Source organism: Micromys minutus (genome assembly GCF_963924665.1).
Source record: "Micromys minutus genome assembly, chromosome: 22".
In the NCBI taxonomy this organism is placed as follows: domain Eukaryota; kingdom Metazoa; phylum Chordata; class Mammalia; order Rodentia; family Muridae; genus Micromys; species Micromys minutus.
In genome coordinates, this window is record NC_137957.1 from 18,445,287 (window position 1) to 18,462,916 (window position 17,630).

Consider the following 17,630-nt stretch of genomic DNA (forward strand, 5'->3'; position numbering starts at 1 on the left):
TAGTCCTGAAACCATCAACGTGACCAGTCGCAAGCACTGGCTTTTAACCTCGGGTATACTTCAGAAGTGCCTGGAAATGATGCAGAAAACATACTTACATCTGTGGAACTGACTTTCAAAGCTCTTCGCATGAGAGTGGTGTCCAGACTTTCAGACACTGTTGCTAGGGTGCCTTTGTGGACCAAGGAGGTCAGACGGCCCTGTGCTCTCCTTGTAAATGGCCTACTCCACACTTGAGTCTTTTTGGAGAACTCTGTAATGTCCCTTGTCTAATGATGTTAAGAGCCACTGAAGAAAAGCATCCTAAAGCGCTGCTAAGTGGACCTTTTGAAGAATGGGACTTTGTTTTTCAGAATAGCTACTACCCACTGTGCTGTGCACTCTGGGTTGTAGCTTATACACTAGACAATGTTGCACAGATCTATCACTTACCAGACTGTTACTGTGAGTTTGCGCAGCCCATACATGGCTGTGACATACCTGTTCTTCTTCTCTGGATATTCATCCTTGTGATGTATCATGGATGGCATGTGTGGGCAGCCAGCTCTGAGTTTGGTACAATCACTGACAGAGTTTAGGAAGATAAGGACCCGGAAAGATGCCTCCGCAGGTAAGCCTGTGCCCTGCTCTTGCAGAAGACCTGTGTTGAATCCCCAGCTCCTGTGTAGGGTGGTTTACCACCTACTATAGCTCGAGCTCCGCAGGCATCCAACACCCCTGGTTTCTCAGCCACCTGCACTAACATACACATGCCGTCACACGGACACACAGGTAGATACAAACATGCATTCATACACACACACACACACACATATGCTAGTAAATAGTAAAAATTTTAAAATAAAACTAAAAGCCCAGTTAGAAGTTTATTATTAAATATACTACTGGTTTTGTTGTGAATTATGAATAACCCCATTCATTCTGATAACCAATTTTAATAATTAGATCCAAGGGTATAAAGAAGTTTAAATCAAATCAAATCAATTTGATTTCAGAGATTTTACAAATAACATTTATAAATATTGTAGTTCAATGGTTTCTTAAATCTGCAGATACATAATTTTCCTATAACATCCATCCTTCCTTCCTTCCTTGACCTATGTTTTCCTATCCCTAGGCTGGCCCTGACCTCACTGTGTAGACGAGGAACACTCTGAGTTCCTCCCAAGCAGTGGAATTGTAAGCATGCACCACTCTGCCCGGCTCAACATCTTTTGTTCAGCCGACTGTTCCTCTTTGCTGAGTTGGCAGTTGTACCACAGGAGGACTTCCCAGTAAAAGTGAGACTGACCTGCCTACTGCCATGATCCTGAGATGGGGAGGAAGCAGCGCAGAGAGCGTGGGCGGCTCGGGTCCCGAAGGAGCCTTATAGGGCAACATCCTGAAAGAGCATCGGCTAGAGCCTTCAGAAAAGCGGCTGATCCACAGCAAGTCCTGCTGTTCTCAGCCCTCCTCGTTCCTGCACTTAGCGCCTCGTGTGCTTGTTGCTAGTAGCCATCTGTACTTGTAGGGTCCTGGCTAGAGAAACGGCAGCCCCACCTCAGTTACATCCCAGTCTACCGTGGAAAGTCGTGAGAAGTGTCTGGAACTGTCCGGAGCCTGCAGTCTGGACAGCCGCTGCCTTCTGGCCGTGTACATTCTAGGGCCCGTTCATCTGTCTCCCTTATGTTTGAACTCATGGCCGGGTGTCATCACCGTGTCCCGGACACAGAAGAGCATGCCATAAAAACCAAACACGGTGTGCAGCTTAATCATCGCATCGCTTACAGAGTATCTGTGACCTTTACTCCTACCGCTTCTGAGTATTTTAAAAATTCTAAATAGTTGCGGAATCAGTGTGATTGACCTGGGGGTATATTCCGGGGGAGGGGTTAGGGATGTCAGTTGGCGACCTGAATTTCTGAGTACTGGAATGATTCCAACATTTCTCAGTTGTTAGTGAGTGTGAAACTAATGAGTCAGGTACTTACTGTAGGAGTGACAAAACTGGGCCGGCCAGGCAGGGCCCCTGCCCTGTTCTCCTTTCCAGTGCACAAGAGCCATTCTCTTCTGTTTACCATACTTGCTCTCCAAAATTTCATAAACATGGACACGTCTTTTTAAAAGATCTGTTTAGGTTTTATTTATGTACTGGTTTCCGTGTGCATTTCTGTGCACATGCGTATGGATGGCAGAAGAGGGAGCCCCAGTCCCTGGAGCTGGAGATACAGGCCTGAGGAGATGCCCTTCTGGCTGCTGGGAACTGAACTTGAGTCCTCTGGACCATTAGCAAACTCTCTTAGTCACTGACCCATTTCTTAATCACCTTTGAATGCTTTTAAAACACCGGTCTTGGGCTGGAGAAATGGCTCAGCGGTTAAGAACACTGACTGTTCTAGAGGTCCTGAGTTCAGTTGAACTGGAACCACATGGTGGCTCACAACCATCTGTAATGGGATCCAGTACCCTCTTCTGGTGTGTCTGAAGACAGGGACAGTGTAGTCACATACATTAAATAAATCTTAAAAAGAAAAGAAACAAAAACAAAAATCAGTGTTAAAACTAACAGACAGTGATACACACCTTTAATATCAGCACTCTGGAGGCAGAGGTATGCGGAGCGCTCAAGTTCTAGGCCAGCCTGGTCTGTTAATGGGTGTCAGGTCAGCCAGGCCTGCATAGTGAGACCCTGACTCAAAACAAACAAAAAAAAAAAAAATCCCCAGAAGATTCTCCTTTAAATGTCATATGGTTTTGGGCTTGTATGCACACAGTATGTGCAGGATATGCACTTGGAATTTTTACATTCAGACACCTTGTTAAATGTCAACATTTTCAATATATCATCTCGAAGTTCTGGAACACAGGCTTAAGGAAGCCCATGTGCCCATTGCCCAGATATGTAGCTAAGGCGGACGTGTGCCGCCCACAAGTGAGTCTCCCCGTGGCTTTGTGCTCTTTCCTTGCTACGCTGCTCACTGTGCCTGGATCTTTCCTCTTGTCTTACAGAAATCACCGCAATGGCACTTTTGTAGCTGGAGAGGCATCTTCAGATCCCCCTTGTAGAATCACTGTCTCATACATACATTCTGAGCTTTAACTGCGGAAGCTCTGACACACTTTCATCTGCCTGTGTCCTGATGTGGATGCAAGACCAGTTCCTTCAGCCTTCGGCTGCCATGCCTGTCCCACCATAGTGGACTGTCCCCTAAAACAACCACATGACAGAAGGAGAAAACAGACTCTGGCGGGATGTATTCTGACCTCTATGATGTTCACACAAACACATACACGCACAATGTAAAAACTGTATTTTTAAGACATCAGAAACAACTAAATGACAGTATTTTTACCAATTCTTGCCCTAAATGTAGATTTTTAGCATCTACAATCCAAAGTCATATATTGACTTAATAAATTTTTAAAGTTCATTTTTAAAGATCGACTTATTATTTATTATATATAAGTATTATATATATACACTGTATATATCAGACACACCAGAAGAACATAAGATCTCGTTACAGATGGTTGTGAGCCACCATGTGGTTGCTGGGATTTGAACTCAGGACCTCTGGAAGAGCAGCCAGTGCTCTTAACCAATGAGCCATCTTCCCAGCCCTTTTTTAAAGTTCTAATCCATTTTCCAAAAGAAGCTTGGTTTAGTGAAGGACTCATATGAGCTGAAAGCAAAGAGATGGAAGAAGACAATCCAGATAAAGGAATGGATGTACCAGACAAAATAGAATTCAAGTGTGTCTCTCTCTGGCTGTCTATCTGTTTGTCTTTCTGTCTGCATCTGTGTGAACTCCCCAGGAAAAGGACAGCATGTACATGCAGTGATGGGCAGAGCTCCTAAACACAGCAAAACAGCAACAGGATTGCAGGTAGAAACAGACAACACAGTAGCAGGTCTGACGTCCACTTTTAATAAAATGGGAACTCAGAAAGGGGTTGAACACCACTATGAACTAGTGGAACCTAAGAGCTATACAGAGGCTTCAGCCCAACAAGCGCAGAGCACACTTTTCTCTAATGCTTTTCTGGGGAGAAACCAAGTTAGGCCACAAAATAAGCATTAAAGGCTTCACAAAGTTGATATAATACAAAGTATCCTAACAATTACAGTGGGATAAACTATTGGCAAAGCCATAAAGGGGGAACTAGATGGGGTTGATAGGGGTGTTTCATGGGGTTACACACCTTTCATCTCAGCACTTGGTCTACACAGTGAGAACAGGTCTCAAAAACACAAGCCTGGAAGTAGATCAATATGTAGAAACTAAGAGGTAACAAAATAGTGGGAAGTAACTGCAGACAAATGAAAAGAGAAACAATGTAACAAAATATATAGAAGGCAACAAATGTAGCACTAAGGAAACACTGCTGCCATATAGATACAAAGTGGATACAAGTGGATATAGAACCGGAGGTTGCAAAATCACCCCAACAACCTTTCTACAAAGTAGGAAAAGAACAAAGGAAGCCTAAAGAAAAAAAAACCAAACAAACAAACAAACAGTCTTTGAGGATGGATGTCAACAAAATCCACAAAACCTCTAGCTAAAGAAAATGGAGAAGATACAAGTAACTAAAATCAGTGAAAGGCAACTGTGATGTTGAGGGGTTCGAGAGATGGTTCTGTGGCTAAGGGTGAGCACTGCTCTTCCAGAGGACCCAAGTTCCATTTTCCCACACCTGAGCTGGGTGGCCCACAGCCACGTGGAACTCCAGCTTCGGGGGATCTGACACCTCTGGCGTCCATGAGCGCCACCCTCATGTGCCTATAGTCACACAAATTAAAAATGACATCGTAATTTAATAGCAGTAAGTTAGATAATTTTTTTAAAAATCGAAAGATTCCTAGGAGCATGCAACAGAGCAAGAGTGGGTTATAAAGTGGAGATATAAATATTAGGGAGAAGACTGAATCACTAACCACAGCCCCCACTTCCCAACCCAAGACCACATGGTTTCACTAAAGATACCTATTGGGAGCTTACAGAAAAGTTTGCCATGGCGTTTACTCAAGCTCTATCAAAAAAGAAAAAAAAATTGCACCTCTTCCAAGCTCAATTTCTAAGAACTTCATCATCCTAATAGCAAATAAGAAAGCGATGCTGGAAAAACAACAACAACAAAAGCCAAAAAGCTATGCATCCATATTCCTGATGAATGTTGTCAAACAAAACGACAACAAAACCTTTCAAAACCATTAGCAAACAAAACTCAACAGTACGGTATGAGGACTAATCAGCACAATCAAGTAGAATCTCTCTTGAAATGCCAAGGTGAGTTAATGTATGAAAAATCTGTCAGGGCAGCACACGTTAATAATGAAAAGAAACACCCAGAGGATTCGCTCAATTGCCTCAGCGAAAGCATTTGATGTGTAGCACTGTGACACTCAACAAATCGGAAATACAAAGAAATGAACCCGAGCCAATGAGATAGATGGCTCAGTGGGTAAAGGACCTTGCAACCCTGATAACCTGTTTGATCCCCGGAACTCAGATTATGGAAGGAGAGGAATAGTCCCTCCAGTTGTCCCCTGACCAATATATATGTGTACACACACACAAACGTAAATATATATACATATACATACATACATACATATGTGTTTAAAGAAGGCAAGACTTCTTGGGCTCATAGATAAGCAGATTAAATTGCTAAAGAGATACTTCAGCTACATTTGGGAGGCTAATATGGCTCAGCAGATGAAAGTGCTTGGTTCGTATGTATAGTAGCCTGGGTTTGAGCCCTGGAGTCAGTGTAAAAGTAGAAGGAGAGAGCCAACTCTACAAGTTGCTCTCTGACCTCACACAGGCAGATCACCCCATCTCTATCTCTGTCTCTCTCTGTCTCTCTCTCTCTCTCTCTCTCTCTCTCTCTCTCTCTCTCTCTCATACATGAACACACACACACACACTCAAACAAACACACATATGCACAGTCTCTCATACAGCATACACAGACTCATACAATATTAATGGCATTTTAAAACTGTAAGCGTCAATGACACATTTTTTTTTTTTTTACCAAAACAGTAACCTATGGAATCTCAATGGACTCCAAATAGTTAAAGCACGTTTTTAAATGATCAAACACAAAGAACTTAGTGTTTCTTTATTCTGGAACACATTACAACGCTAAGTAATCAAACCAGGGTTGCTCTAGCATAAAGAGGGAGGTGATTCCAAGAACTAGAACAAAGGGCAGAGACAAACTCTCATTTGTGGTCACAGGAAGCCTCAGGAAGACTGCAGAGAATACACAAGATACACAAGATAGTCTCTCCAACAAACAGTGTTAGGGAAAATGGGCATTAGCATCCATAACAATGAAACTGGACCCCAGACTCACATCATTTACAAAAACTAAGAGAAATCAAATTCATAGTTTTAATGAAAATTCGATCTACAATGACTCCTTGAACACTACAACCAAAGGTGACTTCTGCATGCAGCAAGTTTTCCTTCTGTTGCTATGTGTGATGGTTTGTATATGCTCAGCCGAGGGAGTGGCACTATTAGAAGGTGGAGTAGTCACTGTGGGCATGGGCTTTAAGACCCTCATTCTAGCTGCCTGGGAGCCAGTCTTCCACTAGCAGCCTTCAGATGAAGATTTAGAACTCTCAGCTCTGCCTGTACCATGATCTTGCCTTGAGGATAATGGCTGAATCTCTGAAGCTGTAAACCAGCCCCGATTAAATGCTGTCCTTATAAGAGTTGCCTTGGTCATGGTGTCTGTTCACAGCAGTAAAACCCTAACTAAGACACTATGTAAATACCATGACCAAGAAGCAACACAGGAGAAGAAAAGGTTTATTTAGTTTAAACTTCCACATCATGACCCATCACTGATGGAAGCCAAAGCAGGAACTGAAGCAGAGACTCTGGAGGAATGCTGTTGTGTAGCAAAACCCTGTCTCACTTGTCTCAAGACTAAAATAGGATCTGAGGGTGTGGTTCAGTTGCCTGCTTGCCTCGTGTGTGAAGCACTGGAGTTGCTCCTAGCACCCCATAAGCCAGGCATGGTGGTACATAGCTGTAACCCCAACACTCAGGAGGCAGAAACAAGAGGAATTACAAGTTCAAAGTCATCTGTGGCTGCTTAGCAAGTTTGAGGCCAAATTGGACTACGTGAGACTCTATATGAATAAAAATATCTGAAATAAAGTTCCCAGAAACAGAGAATTGAAACAGCAGATATCAGAGAGCTAGGAAGATGGGTCAATTGTTAAAATTACTTACTGGTCTTTCAGAGGCCCAGGTTCCATTCCTAGCACCCACAAAGCAGCTCCCAACTGCCTGTAACTCCAGTTCCAAGGGATCTGACACCCTGGTCTGTTATGTATGCATACGTGCAGGTAAAACACTCATACGCACAAAATAAAAACAACATCTTTTGAGGGGCTGGAGAGATGGCTCAGTGGTTAAGACCACTGACTGTTCTTCCGGAGGTCCTGAGTTCAATTCCCAGCACCCACATGGTGGCTCACAGCCATCTGTAATGAATTCTGATGCCCTCTTCTGGTGTGTCTGAAGACAGCAACAGTGTACTCACATACATAAAATAAAAAAATAAAGCTTAAAAAAAAACAAACAAAAAATACACCTTTAAAAAAATGAAATGGTAGATATCAGTGGGGAGGAATTGTTTATTGAGTATAGATTTCAGATCCACAAAAGGAAAAAACTACTGCTGACTTGCCCTCGGGGAGTGTGAATCTGCTAAACGCTACTAAAATATAAATGGTAAATTTTACGGCTTTTTTTAACCAAAATTCAAGTTAGTAAATGAATCAGTTATCTTATCCCTTGCTACGGTCGAAGAAAGAAATGCAGTAACAGAAGAGGTAAGGTGTGGGCTTTGGAGATAAAGGAGGGAGGGTGGCTTCTAGGAGCTGGAAAGGTTAAACAGATTCCCGTAGGCCCTAGAAATGTAGGAAAACAGCCGCACCAACACACCGATGGGAGGGTTTTTTGGCTTAGGGATCTGTAAGATACTCTGTGTTCTAAGTTCAAGTTCTAAGCCACTTGAGCTTGCGTTACTTTGCTTTAGCAGCAACCGGAAACTAGCTAGTCCACCAAGACACATTTGAGAAGCAGCAGAGTCCTAGACTACAGTTTTAAACCCTGGGCCGGCTCACTCCAGTTTTCTGACCCTGTTTACTTAGCTTCTCTGTGGCTCCGGCTGTTCATCCATAAACCCAGGCTGTGAGTTGTACCTATCTCTCAAGGCTCGAACGTGTTGATAGGGACCCCTCTTATGTCAGCCATATGTTTATGATAGTGTTTGATAGCATTTAACAGATAAGCCTATGGAACCTCGAGATGCCTTTATCCTTTTTATATTCGTTATTGTTGCTCTAGGAAAGGAATGTGACCTGGTCACTTGGGTCTTTGGTGCCCCCTCCTCCTAGTGGTAGAGGAGGAAACACATCTGGCTCACTCTGCAAGGGAGTGTGGTCTTTGGGAGAGTCCAGTTAGTGCTGGGTATATATGTGTGTCTGTGTGTCTGTCTGTCTGTGTGTCTGTCTGTCTGTGTGAATGGGTATGGAGCACTGGAACATGGGAATCCTGTTGGTGACCATATCCTCATCAAAGAATGACTCATCTGTCTCCAGACACTGAGCCATCTGGTTGGCTCCATTCAAGCTGTTTTGCTTGTGCTGAGTTAACTCTCCAACCGACTGCCTGGAGCAGCATTTCTACTTTAATATCAGCAGACACCAGTTAGACTCAGCACTCCAAGTCCAGCCTAGGCTCAGATGTGCAGAGCCCAAGAGAAGGGTGTAAGGATGACAAGAGAAACAGATACCGCGCAGGTTGCAGAGGCGTGGCAAGCTCGGGCTTTGTTTCCCCTTCCGACTGGAGATGAGATGCAATGCTGTCTTGGAGCTCAGCCACTCTCTAAAGAGAGCCTGTGTTAAAGGCTCCATTCTAGCCCCGCTCCAGTCACAAGAATTCCAGAAGCTCTGCCGTATAGCCAGGTCTAAGTAATAACTCAGTTCAGTTGCTTTGGTTTGCTTTTGGGTTTTGGTATGTATGTGGGCTGGCTGGGCACAGAATCATGATACCTTGTCCCAGTTCCCAAGCAGCTAAGACTGTCAGGATTTACCACTATGCCACGCCCACCACGTTTGTCTCTTTTTGCTTTTTTTTTTTTTTTTTTTTTGTCTCGTCAGACTGGTTTTTTGTGTAGTGTATCCTGGCAGTTTTCCACGTATCAGGCCACTGGGAACTTGGGTAGATTAACCTCTGAGCTTTATGTTCATCTGAGACATAAACTGTCTACATTTTGCTTTGCTGTCATGCCAGAGGCTTGAATTTCCCTCCATGTGTTTGTTTCTATCTTCCCTACCACTTGGCGTTTTCCTGAAGTAGAGATTGAAGAAGGAAACCTAAGGACTGCAGACTGTTTTAGCCACTGTCTCCTGTTGGTAGGCAGGTGCCGGGATGAGAGAGATGTTCTGTGAGTCTGTAATTGGGCCTAGAGCTTGGAGTGAAACTCAGTTGGGTATTTCCACACCGAAATGGCTGGAGGGTAGTTGTATGGGGCAATTCCCTTTCCCCTGGTCAAGTACAATTTGGTAAAACACCTAGTACTTAGGCATTAGGAAAGTAATTTCTTTTGAGAGAAAGCCTTATTAAGGGAAACAAAAGTTTCAGAGCCTGTTTCAAAAAGCCCCTGGAGAGGCTTTTCTCTGACCTCACAAAGGGTATGTGATATGGTCCATGGAGGTGAATTTGGGGGAGATGTAGGTGTTCCCTTAACCATGCCCCCCCCCCGAGAATGATTCTCAAGCTAGTCTACCCTGAGCCTCTGATAATGAAGCCCTTGCAGTGGTTTCTGCCCAGAGTTTCTTCCTGAAAACTATAATTCTATCGCGTCTATTTCCAGTTTTCTGGACAGTAATTTGCCCCATGACACCAGTTTTCTGATGAGTCTAAAAAAGGGCCTTCAAGTGAAACTTTTGCCTGGTGTGGTTTGGTTTGGGTTGGATTTGTTTTGATGAGACAGGATCTCATGTAACTCGGTCTAATCTCCAACTACTTAGGAAGCAATGAGTGACCTTGAACTATGATCCAATTTCCAAATTCTGGAATTACAGGCATGTGCCACATGTCCAGATAAATTTTTAGTCTGCCCAGCTTTATCCTTGTTCCAAAGATGGGAGTGATGACTTCTACATCACATGTCAGACAGGGAGTCACCAGGGTGGTTTCAGTGCTGATGTTACCATTTATGAACGTCGTGGTAGTGAGCCTTGGGGTTTGTGAGTCAAACTCTTAGTCTGGTGTAGGGATTCAGGGTGGAGGCGGCTGTATTTCTTTGGTGAGGAGCTGGGCATGTTCCAAACCACAGTGTAACTTAGAACAAAGATGAGCAACCCTTTGGGGAAAAAAAAAATTTTTTAAAGTTAACCCAAACCTCTACTCCCTCTGTCCTGTTGCCACTTGAGAGCTAACTCATTTCATTTTCTAATATTTTCTGAGCTCGGCCATTTCCTGTTACTAATAACACAGGAACACACCAGCCGAACTCTAACCAAGAGGGCTTTCTTTGGCTCATGCTTCTATTTTGGCTCACGGCTCATTGTTCTGGGTCACTCACATCTGCCTTCTTGCTGGCGGAGTCCTGAGGCAAGGAAGAGACTGATGTGGAGAGACTGGGCATGCTATTTTCCTAAAAAAAAAAGAATGGGGATGCCCTTTCCATAGGCTCCAGGATTTGAGTGCCTTCTGAGAGAGGGTAGGCAACAGCCAAGTGAGGGCTTGGGAATAGAAACAGGCAGCTAAAAAACCCTGAAGTCGGGCTGGGGAGATGGCTCAGTGGTTAAGATTTTCCAGAGGTCCCGAGTTCAAATCCCAGCAACCACATGGTGGCTCACAACCATTTATAATGGGATCCGATGCCCTCTTCTGGTGTGTCTGAAGACAGCTGCAGTGTACTCACATACACAAAATAAACAAGTCTTTGAAAAGAGAACCCTGGAGCCAAGGTCCCTGTCCTGTTAGGGAAACAGAATGTATGGAGCAGGAGAGAGGGTGAGGCACAGAGGCCAGAGTCCCAGGAGGCAAGAACCAGGTCCTCAGTGAGTGTACTTGACTATCAGGACTTCCAGGGCTATCTTAGACTGGCAGGAATTTATGAGAAACGTTTTATCAGTTTCACTGAACCTGAGATGCAGCTCCCCTCTGTAGTGTCCTCTTTAATATGTTCTGCCAGAGGAGCTCAAAGGGCAGTGGCTAATGGAGCACTGGAGACAGATTCAGATAGGCAGCTATGGTGGAGTTCTGAGTAAAGCTAAATTCAGGTGTAACAGACATTGATCCACTACATAGACTTCCATTTTTAAATTTTTTTTTTTTTTAAAAATAAAGATTTATTATGCATAGTGTTCTGCCTGCATATATGCCTGTATGCCAAAAGAGGGCGCCAAGATCCCATCACAGATGGTTGTGAGCCAGCATATGGTTGCTGGGAATTGAACTCAGGACCTCTGGAAGAGCAGTCAGTGCTCTCAGCCACTGAGATATCTCTCCAGTCCAGACTTTCATTTTTAAGAGGGAATTTTAAGAGGCAAATAACATTCCTAGGAAGTGTTTTCAGGACCTCTCAGACATATCCAGTTACTCTGTAATTTACAAGGATTCTTGAGATGGTAGGAAACTGATATGGGAGTTTGAGTCAGTTTGCTTAAGGCCTCATCATTATTGAACAGAAGGGCTGGGACATGAACTCTGGGGACCAGGCTCCAAAGTCCCCCTCCTCACATGCTTCAATGTAGACCTTTTGCTTGGGCTGTCAGTAGGGAAGTAACACCCTTCCCACTTTGTTCAATGCCAGCACAATGGTAAAAACCAAACCAAAACAACAACAAAGACTTATTGCATTGTTCTGGGCCTTCAAAAAAAACCAAACCTGAATCCTAATTTAAAACGGAGGAAGAAGAGGAGAAGGAGGAGGAGGGAAAGAAGGAGGAGAAGAAGAGGAAGAAGACTCTAGTAATCTTGAAGACAGTCTGTACAGTAAGGGCAGAAACACACATTGCAACCAAAATAACCCTTCCCCGATGAGAATAACTTGAAGATCTTCAATTAAACGTTTACTAAAACTCAAGTTCCATAAAGACAAATTGCTAGAAATGTAAACGACAATCCTCAGCTAAATGTGATGGCCAAGTTGAAAAAGACATTGGTCACTGTTGTGGCTTCAGAAGAACTTTCCAGAACAGCCTGGTTTTGGTTCCTCCTTCTTCTGAAAACACGATGTCCCTCAAAATGTTACTCGATGAGTCATGTTTGTCAGAAACTTGTACCGCGGAGCTGGCTTCTTTTCAGGGTTCTCCAGTGATAGCCCAGCTGGGAAACACAGAAGTCAGACTCTGCTTGTTTCGAGGCAGCTCTCCTGAGCCACAGTACGTCATAGTTTTTCGTCTCCAGCTGCAGTAAATTTACGTCTAACTAGCCAGGTTAACGTGCTCTTTCACCAGTCTAAGATTGTTGATAAAGCACAGCCAAGGGTGTGGTACTCGGAGGTTTCCTGATCACTGATCTTTGTTAATCCCAGCCAGTGGGGGCCCTGCTTTGGGGTTAGTTATTAGGGAATGTCCTTCATTAAGCTGGCACAAAGACCAGAGTGTAATCTGCCAGAACTCTGGAACGTGCGTGAATCAGGATTATTGCAGGTGGAGACATCAGGGACATCCCTTCTCCCCGAGGGACAAGCCACACGAAGGTATAGAACAGACTTTATTCAGGGCATGGGGAGTTAAGAGGGTAGTAGAGGCAGAGAAAGGCAGATGGAGGAGTAGAGGCCGGCCATGAGCACGTGGAGAAAGAGGGGGCAGTGAAATGGGGAGAGGGGGAGCAGGAGCAAGGGGACAGAGCGACAGACGGGGGTAGCACAAGCAGCCCCTTTAGTAGTGACTCAGGCATGACTGGCTGTTGCTAGGTAACTGTGGGGCGGAGCCTAGACTAAATGCCAACAAGCAGAATATTTTGCTGCCTGGGAGAAGTGGGGCTGTGGGGGTAGTTAGGGGTGGCTGGGAGTTTGGGGAAGCTTAGAGTTATTTCTGGGGCTTATGACAGTGGCTCATCGCTTGCCTTCTGTCCCAACTGTCCCAACGCTTTGCCTGGTGCCTGCAGGTGTTAGAGGAAAATGCCAGATCCCCTAGAACTAGTGTTTCCAGTGGTGGTGAACCATCATGTGGGTGTTGGGAATCCCAATTCTTCTGCAAGGACAATGAATGCTCTTCCTTTGAATCATCTCCCCAGCCCTAAAGTTACTTCCATTTTTATGGCTTGTGTGTGTGGCAGGAGTTGTGGGGTGGGGGGAGGTGGAGGGGAGAAAGAGGAGTCGTCCCACACTGCAGTATGTCTTCCCAGACTCGGCTCTCATGCCACTGTGGGTTCCAGGGACTGAACTCAGGGCAGCAAGCTTCCATTGTTCTCCCTTTTACATACCGAGCCATCTCTAGTCTCCTGGCTCTGATCTTTTAACCACTTTTTAGGTCTGTGAGTCTGTATCCGAGTGGGGGTCAGACTATGACCTGCGGAAACCATTCTCCCACTGTGTGAGTCCTCGGAGACCAACTCAAGTCATCAGACCTGGTGGCAAGTACCTTTACCTACTGAGCCATCTTACTGTTCCCATAATAAAGTTTTTTTTAAGTCAATATTGTTAAAACCAGGTGGTGGTGGTCCATACCTTTGATCTCAGCACTCAGGAGGCAGAGACAGGAGAATCTCTGAATTCAAAGCCATAGTGAGTTCTGGGACAGCTAGGGCTACACAGAAAAAATCTTATCTCTAACAAAACACAACCACCACCAACAACAAAAAAATCAATATCACTTAGCTTTAAAAACTTGTATTTTCAAACCTTGGGATTGTTCTGTTCTTTGTTAGAGACAGGGTTTCACTGTGTATTTCTGGCTGCCCTGGAACTAGGTATGTAGAATAGATGTTTTTCAAACTCAGATATGCCTGCCTCTGCCTCCTGGTTCCTGGAGTAAACTTTTTATTACATTTACTTGGAGTGGGGGTGTGCGCTCAGTCAAATGGTGACTGAACAGCTCAGTCAACAGGGTCTCGAGGGAGGGAGTAAAGATTGGAAAGAAAAAGACAGACATTATAACATGACTCCAGCTGGTGCTCAAGCTGAAGTGGGTTTATTTATTTTCCTAATCTGCTTTTATATCATTCTAGGTACAGAGAAAATGGTCAGTCTTAAGGCATAAACAAAGCAGCCAAGGAACAAACAGGGCGTAGACAAAGTAGTTGAGAAAAAAAGCAAAGGCCCCATGATTACTGTACTCCGGGTCTTAAGACCCATCCAGACACAGAAAACACATTCCTCAGCTGTATTCCTCTGGAGCCTACTTAATTCTATTTGAGAGAGGGGATCCCTGTTCAAACTGCTGGAACCCCATCTCTTCCTCCCAAATTCTGCCTTGGGATTCCCGGGCTTTGGCTTCTCTCCTGGTCTTCTTTGCTCTTAGACTAGTTAAAAAGTTTGCCTTGATTGAACTTGATCTGAAACCCCTTGAGAGGCTGGGTTGTTTTTCCTAGTGTTCGGAATTGGGAGCGGGGGAGGGGTGGCGTTAGGGGTGAGAGTGGGGAGTGAAGACCGGGAGTAGTTAATATTCTTGTGTAATGCCAGCAGTTTCAGGTTTATCTTATCAAGTTGATTTGGGGCAACAGTCCCTGCTATTCTTGAGCTTGGAGAGCGGCACCTGAATACCGGTGATGAGCGCCCCCTCCAGGAGCATGAAAGAAGTACGACTCCTGGTGTCTGGCCCACAGGTGAGTGAAGGAAACCTAATGGGAACCACTCCCGGATATTTTTATAAGGCCACAAAGACAAATTAGCTAATTTTCTCCCGATTCCCGAACACCGAGCATCCTGAGGGGTCCCACTGGAGAAAAGAATGGGGTAGGTTGGGCCAAGCTTGATTTCTTTCTTATTCAGCCACAATAGATAACATAAGACAGAAACTGTCTTTCAGAGCGCATTTGTCTGAAGAAACGACAAACAGAGCCATTATCAGTAAATGGCTTCCAACTACTTATTGGTTTGACAAGACCGTTTTTGATGCCTACGGTATACAAAAGGTACTATAGTCAACGCTAGAGATTAAGAATAAAGAATCCAGCTCTTGGTGCCGTTTAAGCAGCAAGCAGGCATACCTCTTTACCTTGGTTCCATTTCTGCCACTATAACTATTTTCGGGGCCTAACGTACAGGCTTTGTCTTACAGTTGCTGAAGCTGCAGTACGGGCAGGCTGCACGCCAATCTGAGAAGCCCACAGAAGCATCCTTTCTAGCTCTGAGGGGCTATCCACACGCCTCACTTCCGTTTCTTTCCTAGACCCATGCCTGCTGCTGAGGACCACACTTCCCTTGCTTTCATCCCTGACATCTGTGGCTCTCGCCTCCTCCAAGGATCCTCGTGCTTACAGTGGGCTCTGCGGGATAGCGTCTTGTCCGATCCAACCCTCGGGAGCCTTCGTTCCGTTTGCAGCTTTCGGTTCCCCACTACTATGCAATCCGGAACTCACAGGTTTCTGGAATTGGGATTCGAATCTTTGGGAGGGAGAGGGAACAGGCTTAGCAGCTGTTTTTGTCAACGACTGGAAGGTCAAAGACAGTCTCTAGGGAGATCTATAAAGCATCGAAAACTGGACGGAAATGAAAATGCAGAATTCTGAAATTTAAGTTCTTAGAAGGAACTGTGCAGCAGCAAACACATAACCACACCACCAAAAAGTGGAGATCTTAAGTCAGATAGGCTTTTTCCTTAAGAAATTGGAGAAAGGAGACCGAATGAAACCCCGGACAAGCAAAAGTTACAAGAAACAAAATATTGGGGGGGGGGGGGAGAATCAATGAATTAAACAACGATTCCTAGAAAAATTTTAACTAGACTCTCCAACCAAACTAACCAAAAACAAGAGGATGCAAAGAAAAACTGTACTGGCTGGTTTGTGTCAACTTGACACCAGCTGGAGTTATCACAGAGAAAGGAGCCTGTTGAGGAAATGCCTCCATGAGATCCAGCTGTAAGGCATTTTCTCAACTAGTGATCAAGGAGGGAGGGCCCAGCCCATTGTGGGTGGTGCCATCCCTGGGCTGGTGGTCTTGGGTTCTAGTAAGAAAGCAGGCTGAGCAAGCCAGGGGAAGCAATCCAGTAAGCAGCACCCGTCCATGACCTCTACATCAGCTCCTGCTTCCAAGTTCCTGCTCTGTGTTGAGTTCCAGTCTTGACTTCCTTTGGTGATGACCAGCAATGTAGAAGTGTAAGCCGAATAAACCCTTTCCTCCCCAACTTGCTTCTTGGTCATGGTGTTTCATGACAGCAATAGAAACCCTAAGACAGAAACTAATATCAGCACAAGAAGGTAAGATATGACCACAAACAGGACAGGCTAATAAAAGAACACTGCAGACAAACCTAATTGGGACCAAATGTCTTCTGTGAAAAAGCCCTGACAGGTCTCCCAGTCTTAATGATTGTCCTTGGTTGCTGCAACAATTCCTCGATGAAAGCAACTCACCGGAGGAAGGGCTTGTTTTTTTTTTGTCTTTAACTGGAGGGGTCGTCATCATGCCGAAGGTCTTGCAGCAGGGTTATGAGGTGGTTGCTACAGCCAGTCTGCAGTCAGGAAGCAGAGGGAGATGAAGGGTCACTCTTGACCGGTGACCCTTCTTGGCCTTCAGTTAGAGACCCCAGGCCTGGAATGGTGCCACCCACAATCAAGGCGAGTCTAACCACCTCAATGAATCTAGATGAAGCTCAAAGGTTTGTTTGTAGTGATTCCAGATCCCAACGAGTTGACAATCAGGCCCGGAGATGTCACCTTATGGGCTGTAGTTTTTCTTACATTCCCCATGTCTTTTAGAACATTCTCGTTTTCTAAAACTCAGGGGAAATCTTTGCAGGTTATCTTATTTCTCAGCGAAGGACCACGACAGAGATAAAGCTGTCTTAAAAGGATTTGCCCTTACCTGGTAAATTTCATTGAGCTGTTGGTGCCCCCTAGTGGTTATTGCCCACACTTGCAGCTTGATTTTTTTTTTCCTCTTGGTGAGACGCATCTGTAAGCCAGGAAGAACATCAGAAGATTCAAATAGAGAAGCTGCAGGTTCTGAGCTGCTTCTGAAAGGAAAGATACAGATCGGTGACGAAAGGATATGAATTCTTGGTTGACATTAAACACCTCTGCTACACCTTATTCTAATTCTTTACCTGTTACTTCCCACACGAGAGTATGAACCCATAAAGAAACTCAGTCTTACAGTCAGCACAAGCTGCCGAGTAGCTGCCCAGATGAAGGAAAAATAGTGATTCCTAGAGGGAATTCAAGTTCGCCCACAGCTCCTGCTGCCTAATGTCAGTCCCTCTTACTAGGTGCTTTTAATGGAGAATGCTTGAGAAAATTTTATCTGTCAAAAATCCCATATACCCACGTGGGTTTCTGAAATCTGATATCCAACACGCGGTCTTTTATAGACAGGTCCTTTGCTCATTGTCTTCAATTAGTTCAATCAGAACTACATCGCAGAACCCATAGAGGCGAATATCTGTTAGACGTGGTGCTAGCCCTGTCTTAGTTCAGGTTCCTGTTGCTGCAATG